The sequence below is a fragment of the Megachile rotundata genome, unplaced genomic scaffold, assembly GCF_050947335.1.
Source record: "Megachile rotundata isolate GNS110a unplaced genomic scaffold, iyMegRotu1 scaffold0083, whole genome shotgun sequence".
NCBI lineage: Eukaryota > Metazoa > Arthropoda > Insecta > Hymenoptera > Megachilidae > Megachile > Megachile rotundata.
In genome coordinates, this window is record NW_027473380.1 from 240,585 (window position 1) to 248,880 (window position 8,296).

The following is an 8,296-nucleotide window of genomic DNA, read 5'->3' on the forward strand; positions in this document are numbered from 1 at the left end:
ATTGTGTGGTTGTGAGATTGTGTGATTGTGTGATTAGGTGATTGTGTGATTGTGTGATTGTGTGATTGTGTGATTGTGTGATTGTGTGATTGTGTGATTGTGTGACTGTGTGATTGTGTGATTGTGTGATTGTGTGATTGTGTGATTGTGTAATTGTGATTGTGCGATTGTGATTGTGTGATTGTGTGATTGTGTGATTGTGTGATTGTGTGATTGTGTGATTGTGAGATTGTGTGTTTGTGTGCTTGTGTGATTGTGTGATTGTGATGTGTGATTGTGATTGTGTGATTGTGATTGTGTGATTGTGATTGTGTGATTGTGATTGTGTGATTGTGATTGTGTGATTGTGATTGTGTGATTGTGATTGTGTGATTGTGATTGTGTGATTGTGATTGTGTGATTGTGATTGTGTGATTGTGACTGTGTGATTGTGTGTGTGTGTGATTGTGTGATTGTGTGGTTGTGTGATTGTGTGATTGTGTGATTGTGTGATTGTGTGATTGAGTGATTGTGTGATTGTGTGATTGTGTGATTGTGTGATTGTGTGATTGTGTGACTGTGTGATTGTGTGATTGTGTGATTGTGTGATTGTGTGATTGTGTGATTGTGTAATTGTGATTGTGCGATTGTGATTGTGTGATTGTGTGATTGTGTGATTGTGTGATTGTGTGCTTGTGTGATTGTGTGATTGTGATTGTGTGATTGTGTGATTGTGATTGTGTGATTGTGATTGTGTGATTGTGGTTGTGTGATTGTGATTGTGTGATTGTGATTGTGTGATTGTGATTGTGTGATTGTGATTGTGTGATTGTGACTGTGTGATTGTGTGTGTGTGTGATTGTGTGATTGTGTGGTTGTGTGATTGTGTGATTGTGTGATTGTGTGATTGTGTGCTTGCGTGATTGTGTGGTTGTGAGATTGTGTGTTTGTGTGATTGTGGGATTGTGTGATTGTGGGATTGTGTGATTGTGTGATTGTGATTGTGTGATTGTGATTGTGTGATTGTGATTGTGTGATTGTGATTGTGTGATTGTGATTGTGTGATTGTGATTGTGTGATTGTGATTGTGTGATTCTGATTGTGTGCTTGTGATTGTGTGATTGTGATTGTGTGATTGTGATTGTGTGATTGTGATTGTGTGATTGTGATTGTGTGATTGTGATTGTGTGATTGTGATTGTGTGATTGTGATTGTGTGATTGTGATTGTGTGATTGTAATTGTGTGATTGTGATTGTGTGATTGTGATTGTGTGATTGTGATTGTGTGATTGTAATTGTGTGATTGTGATTGTGTGATTGTGATTGTGTGATTGTGACTGTGTGATTGTGTGAGTGTGTGATTGAGTGATTGTGTGCTTGTATGATTGTGTGGTTGTGTGGTTGTGTGATTGTGTGATTGTGTGTTTGTGTGATTGTGTGATTGTGTGATTGTGTGATTGTGTGATTGTGTGATTGTGTGATTGTGTGATTGAGTGATTGTGTGATTGTGTGATTGTGTGAATGTGTGATTGTGTGACCGTGATTGTGTGATTGTGTGATTGTGTGATTGTGTGATTTTGTGATTGAGTGATTGTGTGATTGTGTGATTGTGTGAATGTGTGATTGTGTGATTGTGATTGTGTGATTGTGATTGTGTGATTGTAATTGTGTGATTGTGATTGTGTGATTGTGATTGTGTGATTGTGATTGTGTGATTGTAATTGTGTGATTGTGATTGTGTGATTGTGATTGTGTGATTGTGACTGTGTGATTGTGTGAGTGTGTGATTGAGTGATTGTGTGCTTGTATGATTGTGTGGTTGTGTGGTTGTGTGATTGTGTGATTGTGTGTTTGTGTGATTGTGTGATTGTGTGATTGTGTGATTGTGTGATTGTGTGATTGTGTGATTGTGTGATTGAGTGATTGTGTGATTGTGTGATTGTGTGAATGTGTGATTGTGTGACCGTGATTGTGTGATTGTGTGATTGTGTGATTGTGTGATTTTGTGATTGTGTGATTGTGTGATTGTGTGATTGTGTGATTGTGTAATTGTGATTGTGCGATTGTGATTGTGTGATTGTGTGATTGTGTGATTGTGTGATTGTGTGATTGTGTGATTGTGTGGTTGTGTGACCGTGATGGTGTGATCGTGATTGTGTGATTGCGTGATTGCGATTGTGTGATTGTGTGACTGTGTGATTGTGTGATTGTGTGATTGTGTGATTGTGTGATAGTGTGATTGTGTGATTGTGTGATTGTGTGATTGTGTGATTGTGTGATTGTGTGATTGTGTGATTGTGTGATTGTGTGATTGTGTGATTGTGTGATTGTGTGATTGTGTGATTGTGTGATTGTGTGATTGTGTGATTGTGTGGTTGTGTGACCGTGATGGTGTGATCGTGATTGTGTGATCGTGATTGTGTGATTGCGTGATTGCGATTGTGTGATTGTGTGACTGTGTGATTGTGTGATTGTGTGATTGTGTGATTGTGTGATTGTGTGATTGTGTGATTTTGTGATTGTGTGATTGTGTGATTGTGTGATTGTGTGATTGTGTGATTGTGTGATTGTGTGATTGTGTGATTGTGTGATTGTGTGATTGTGTGATTGTGTGATTGTGTGATTGTGTGATTGTGTGATTGTGTGATTGTGTGATTGTGTGATTGTGTGGTTGTGTGACCGTGATGGTGTGATCGTGATTGTGTGATCGTGATTGTGTGATTGCGTGATTGCGATTGTGTGATTGTGTGACTGTGTGATTGTGTGATTGTGTGATTGTGTGATTGTGTGATTGTGTGATTGTGTGATTGTGTGATTGTGTGATTGTGTGATTGTGTGATTGTGTGATTGTGTGATTGTGTGGTTGTGTGACCGTGATTGTGTGACCCTGATTGTGTGATCGTGATTGTGTGATCGTGTGATTGTGTGATTGTGTGATTGTGTGATTGTGTGATTGTGTGATTGTGTGATTGCGTGATTGTGTGATTGTGTGATTGTGTGATTCTGTGATTGTGTGATTGTGTGATTGTGTGATTGTGTGATTGTGTGATTGTGTGATTGTGTGATTGTGTGATTGTGTGATTGTGTGGTTGTGTGACCGTGATTGTGTGACCGTGATTGTGTGATCGTGATTGTGTGATCGTGTTAGTGTGACCGTGAATGTGTGATTGCGTGATTGTGATGGTGTGATTGTGTGATTGTGTGGATGTGTGATTGCGTGATCGTGTGATTGTGTGATCGTGTGATCGTGTGATCGTGTGATTGTGTGATTGTGTGATTTTGCGATTGTGTGATTGTGTGATTGTGTGATTGTGTGAGTGTGTGATTGTGTGATTGTGTGATTTTGTGATTGTGTGATTGTGTGATTGTGTGATTGTGTGATTGTGTGATTGTGTGATTGTGTGATTGTGAGATTGAGTGATTGTGGGATTGTGTGATTGTGTGATTGTGACTGTGTGATTGTGTGAGTGTGTGATTGTGTGATTGAGTGATTGTGTGCTTGTTTGATTGTTTGATTGTGTGGTTGTGTGGTTGTGTGATTGTGTGATTGTGATTGTGTGATTGTGATTGTGTGATTGTGATTGTGTGATTGTGATTGTATGATTGTGACTGTGTGATTGTGTGATTGTGTGATTGTGTGATTGTGTGGTTGTGAGATTGTGTAATTGTGTGATTAGGTGATTGTGTGATTGTGTGATTGTGTGATTGTGTGACTGTGTGATTATGTGATTGTGTGATTGTGTGAATGTGTGATTGTGTGACCGTGATTGTGTGATTGATGATTGTGTGATTGTGTGATTGTGTGATTGTGTGATTGTGTGATTGTGTGATTGTGTGACTGTGTGATTGTGTGATTGTGTGATTGTGTGATTGTGTGATTGTGTGATTGTGTGATTGTGTGATTGTGTGATTGTGTGATTGTGTGATTGTGTGATTGTGTGATTGTGTAATTGTGATTGTGCGATTGTGATTGTGTGATTGTGTGATTGTGTGATTGTGTGATTGTGTGATTGTGTGATTGTGAAATTGTGATTGTGCGATTGTGATTGTGTGATTGTGTGATTGTGTGTTTGTGTGATTTTGTGTTTGTGTGACTGTGTGATTGTGTGATTGTGTGATTGTGTGATTGTGTGATTGTGTGATTGTGTGATTGTGTAATTGTGATTGTGCGATTGTGATTGTGTGATTGTGTGATTGTGTGATTGTGGGATTGTGTGATTGTGTGATTGTGACTGTGTGGTTGTGTGAGTGTGTGATTGTGTGATTGAGTGATTGTGTGCTTGTTTGATTGTGTGGTTGTGTGGTTGTGTGATTGTGTGATTGTGTGATTGTGTGATTGTGTGATTGTGTAATTGTGATTGTGCGATTGTGATTGTGTGATTGTGTGATTGTGTGATTGTGTGATTGTGTGATTGTGTAATTGTGATTGTGCGATTGTGATTGTGTGATTGTGTGATTGTGTGATTGAGTGATTGTGTGATTGTGTGATTGTGTGATTGTGTGATTGTGTAATTGTGATTGTGCGATTGTGATTGTGTGATTGTGTGATTGTGTGATTGTGTGATTGTGAGATTGTGTGTTTGTGTGCTTGTGTGATTGTGTGATTGTGATTGTGTGATTGTGATTGTGTGATTGTGATTGTGTGATTGTGATTGTGTGATTGTGATTGTGTGATTGTGACTGTGTGATTGTGTGTGTGTGTGATTGTGTGATTGTGTCATTGTGTGATTGTGTGGTTGTGTGATTGTGTGATTGTGTGATTGTGTGATTGTGTGATTGTGTGATTGTGTGATTGTGTGATTGTGTGATTGTGTGATTGTGTGATTGTGTGATTGTGTGATTGTGTGATTGAGTGATTGTGTGATTGTGTGATTGGGTGGTTGTGAGATTGTGTGATTGTGTGATTAGGTGATTGTGTGATTGTGTGATTTTGTGATTGTGTGATTGTGTGACTGTGTGATTGTGTGATTGTGTGATTGTGTGATTGTGTGATTGTGTGATTGTGTGATTGTGTGATTGTGTGATTGTCTGATTGTGTAATTGTGATTGTGCGATAGTGATTATGTGATTGTGTGATTGTGTGATTGTGAGATTGTGTGTTTACGTGCTTGTGTGATTGTGTGATTGTGATTGTGTGATTGTGATTGTGTGATTGTGATTGTGTGATTGTGATTGTGTGATTGTGATTGTGTGATTGTGATTGTGTGATTGTGATTGTGTGATTGTGATTGTGTGATTGTGATTGTGTGATTGTGATTGTGTGATTGTGATTGTATGATTGTGACTGTGTGATTGTGTGATTGTGTGGTTGTGAGATTGTGTGATTGTGTGATTAGGTGATTGTGTGATTGTGTGATTGTGTGATTGTGTGATTGTGTGATTGTGTGATTGTGTGATTGTGTGACTGTGTGATTGTGTGATTGTGTGATTGTGTGAATGTGTGATTGTGTGACCGTGATTGTGTGATTGATGATTGTGTGATTGTGTGATTGTGTGATTGTGTGATTGTGTGATTGTGTGATTGTGTGACTGTGTGATTGTGTGATTGTGTGATTGTGTGATTGTGTGATTGTGTGATTGTGTGATTGTGTGATTGTGTGATTGTGTGATTGTGTGATTGTGTGATTGTGTGATTGTGTGATTGTGTGATTGTGTAATTGTGATTGTGCGATTGTGATTGTGTGATTGTGTGATTGTGTGATTGTGTAATTGTGATTGTGCGATTGTGATTGTGTGATTGTGTGATTGTGTGATTGTGTGATTTTGTGATTGTGTGATTGTGTGACTGTGTGTTTGTGTGATTTTGTGTTTGTGTGACTGTGTGATTGTGTGATTGTGTGATTGTGTGATTGTGTGATTGTGTAATTGTGATTGTGCGATTGTGATTATGTGATTGTGTGATTGTGTGATTGTGTGATTGTGAGATTGTGTGTTTACGTGCTTGTGTGATTGTGTGATTGTGATTGTGTGATTGTGATTGTGTGATTGTGATTGTGTGATTGTGATTGTGTGATTGTGATTGTGTGATTGTGATTGTGTGATTGTGATTGTGTGATTGTGATTGTGTGATTGTGACTGTGTGATTGTGATTGTGTGATTGTGATTGTATGATTGTGACTGTGTGATTGTGTGATTGTGTGATTGTGTGGTTGTGAGATTGTGTGATTGTGTGATTAGGTGATTGTGTGATTGTGTGATTGTGTGATTGTGTGATTGTGTGATTGTGTGACTGTGTGATTGTGTGATTGTGTGATTGTGTGATTGTGTGAATGTGTGATTGTGTGACCGTGATTGTGTGATTGATGATTGTGTGATTGTGTGATTGTGTGATTGTGTGATTGTGTGATTGTGTGATTGTGTGACTGTGTGATTGTGTGATTGTGTGATTGTGTGATTGTGTGATTGTGTGATTGTGTGATTGTGTGATTGTGTGATTGTGTGATTGTGATTGTGTGATTGTGATTGTGTGATTGTGATTGTGTGACTGTGATTGTGTGATTGTGATTGTGTGATTGTGATTGTATGATTGTGACTGTGTGATTGTGTGATTGTGTGATTGTGTGGTTGTGAGATTGTGTGATTGTGTGATTAGGTGATTGTGTGATTGTGTGATTGTGTGATTGTGTGATTGTGTGATTGTGTAATTGTGAGATTGTGTGATTGTGTGATTGTGTGCTTGTGTGATTGTATGATTGTGATTGTGTGATTGCGATTGTGTGATTGTGATTGTGTGATTGTGATTGTGTGATTCTGGTTGTGTGATTGTGATTGTGTGATTGTGGTTGTGTGATTGTGATTGTGTGATTGTGATTGTGTGATTGTGATTGTGTGATTGTGATTGTGTGATTGTGACTGTGTGATTGTGTGAGTGTGTGATTGTGTGATTGAGTGATTGTGTGCTTGTGTGATTGTGTGGTTGTGAGATTGTGTGATTGTGTGATTAGGTGATTGTGTGATTGTGTGATTGTGTGATTGTGTGATTGTGTGATTGTGTGATTGTGTGATTGTGTGACTGTGTGATTGTGTGATTGTGTGATTGTGTGATTGTGTGATTGTGTAATTGTGATTGTGCGATTGTGATTGTGTGATTGTGTGATTGTGTGATTGTGTGATTGTGTGATTGTGTGATTGTGTGATTGTGAGATTGTGTGTTTGTGTGCTTGTGTGATTGTGTGATTGTGATGTGTGATTGTGATTGTGTGATTGTGATTGTGTGATTGTGATTGTGTGATTGTGATTGTGTGATTGTGATTGTGTGATTGTGATTGTGTGATTGTGATTGTGTGATTGTGATTGTGTGATTGTGATTGTGTGATTGTGATTGTGTGATTGTGACTGTGTGATTGTGTGTGTGTGTGATTGTGTGATTGTGTGGTTGTGTGATTGTGTGATTGTGTGATTGTGTGATTGTGTGATTGAGTGATTGTGTGATTGTGTGATTGTGTGATTGTGTGATTGTGTGATTGTGTGACTGTGTGATTGTGTGATTGTGTGATTGTGTGATTGTGTGATTGTGTGATTGTGTAATTGTGATTGTGCGATTGTGATTGTGTGATTGTGTGATTGTGTGATTGTGTGATTGTGTGCTTGTGTGATTGTGTGATTGTGATTGTGTGATTGTGTGATTGTGATTGTGTGATTGTGATTGTGTGATTGTGGTTGTGTGATTGTGATTGTGTGATTGTGATTGTGTGATTGTGATTGTGTGATTGTGATTGTGTGATTGTGACTGTGTGATTGTGTGTGTGTGTGATTGTGTGATTGTGTGGTTGTGTGATTGTGTGATTGTGTGATTGTGTGATTGTGTGCTTGCGTGATTGTGTGGTTGTGAGATTGTGTGTTTGTGTGATTGTGGGATTGTGTGATTGTGGGATTGTGTGATTGTGTGATTGTGATTGTGTGATTGTGATTGTGTGATTGTGATTGTGTGATTGTGATTGTGTGATTGTGATTGTGTGATTGTGATTGTGTGATTGTGATTGTGTGATTCTGATTGTGTGCTTGTGATTGTGTGATTGTGATTGTGTGATTGTGATTGTGTGATTGTGATTGTGTGATTGTGATTGTGTGATTGTGATTGTGTGATTGTGATTGTGTGATTGTGATTGTGTGATTGTGATTGTGTGATTGTAATTGTGTGATTGTGATTGTGTGATTGTGATTGTGTGATTGTGATTGTGTGATTGTAATTGTGTGATTGTGATTGTGTGATTGTGATTGTGTGATTGTGACTGTGTGATTGTGTGAGTGTGTGATTGAGTGATTGTGTGCTTGTATGATTGTGTGGTTGTGTGGTTGTGTGATTGTGTGATTGTGT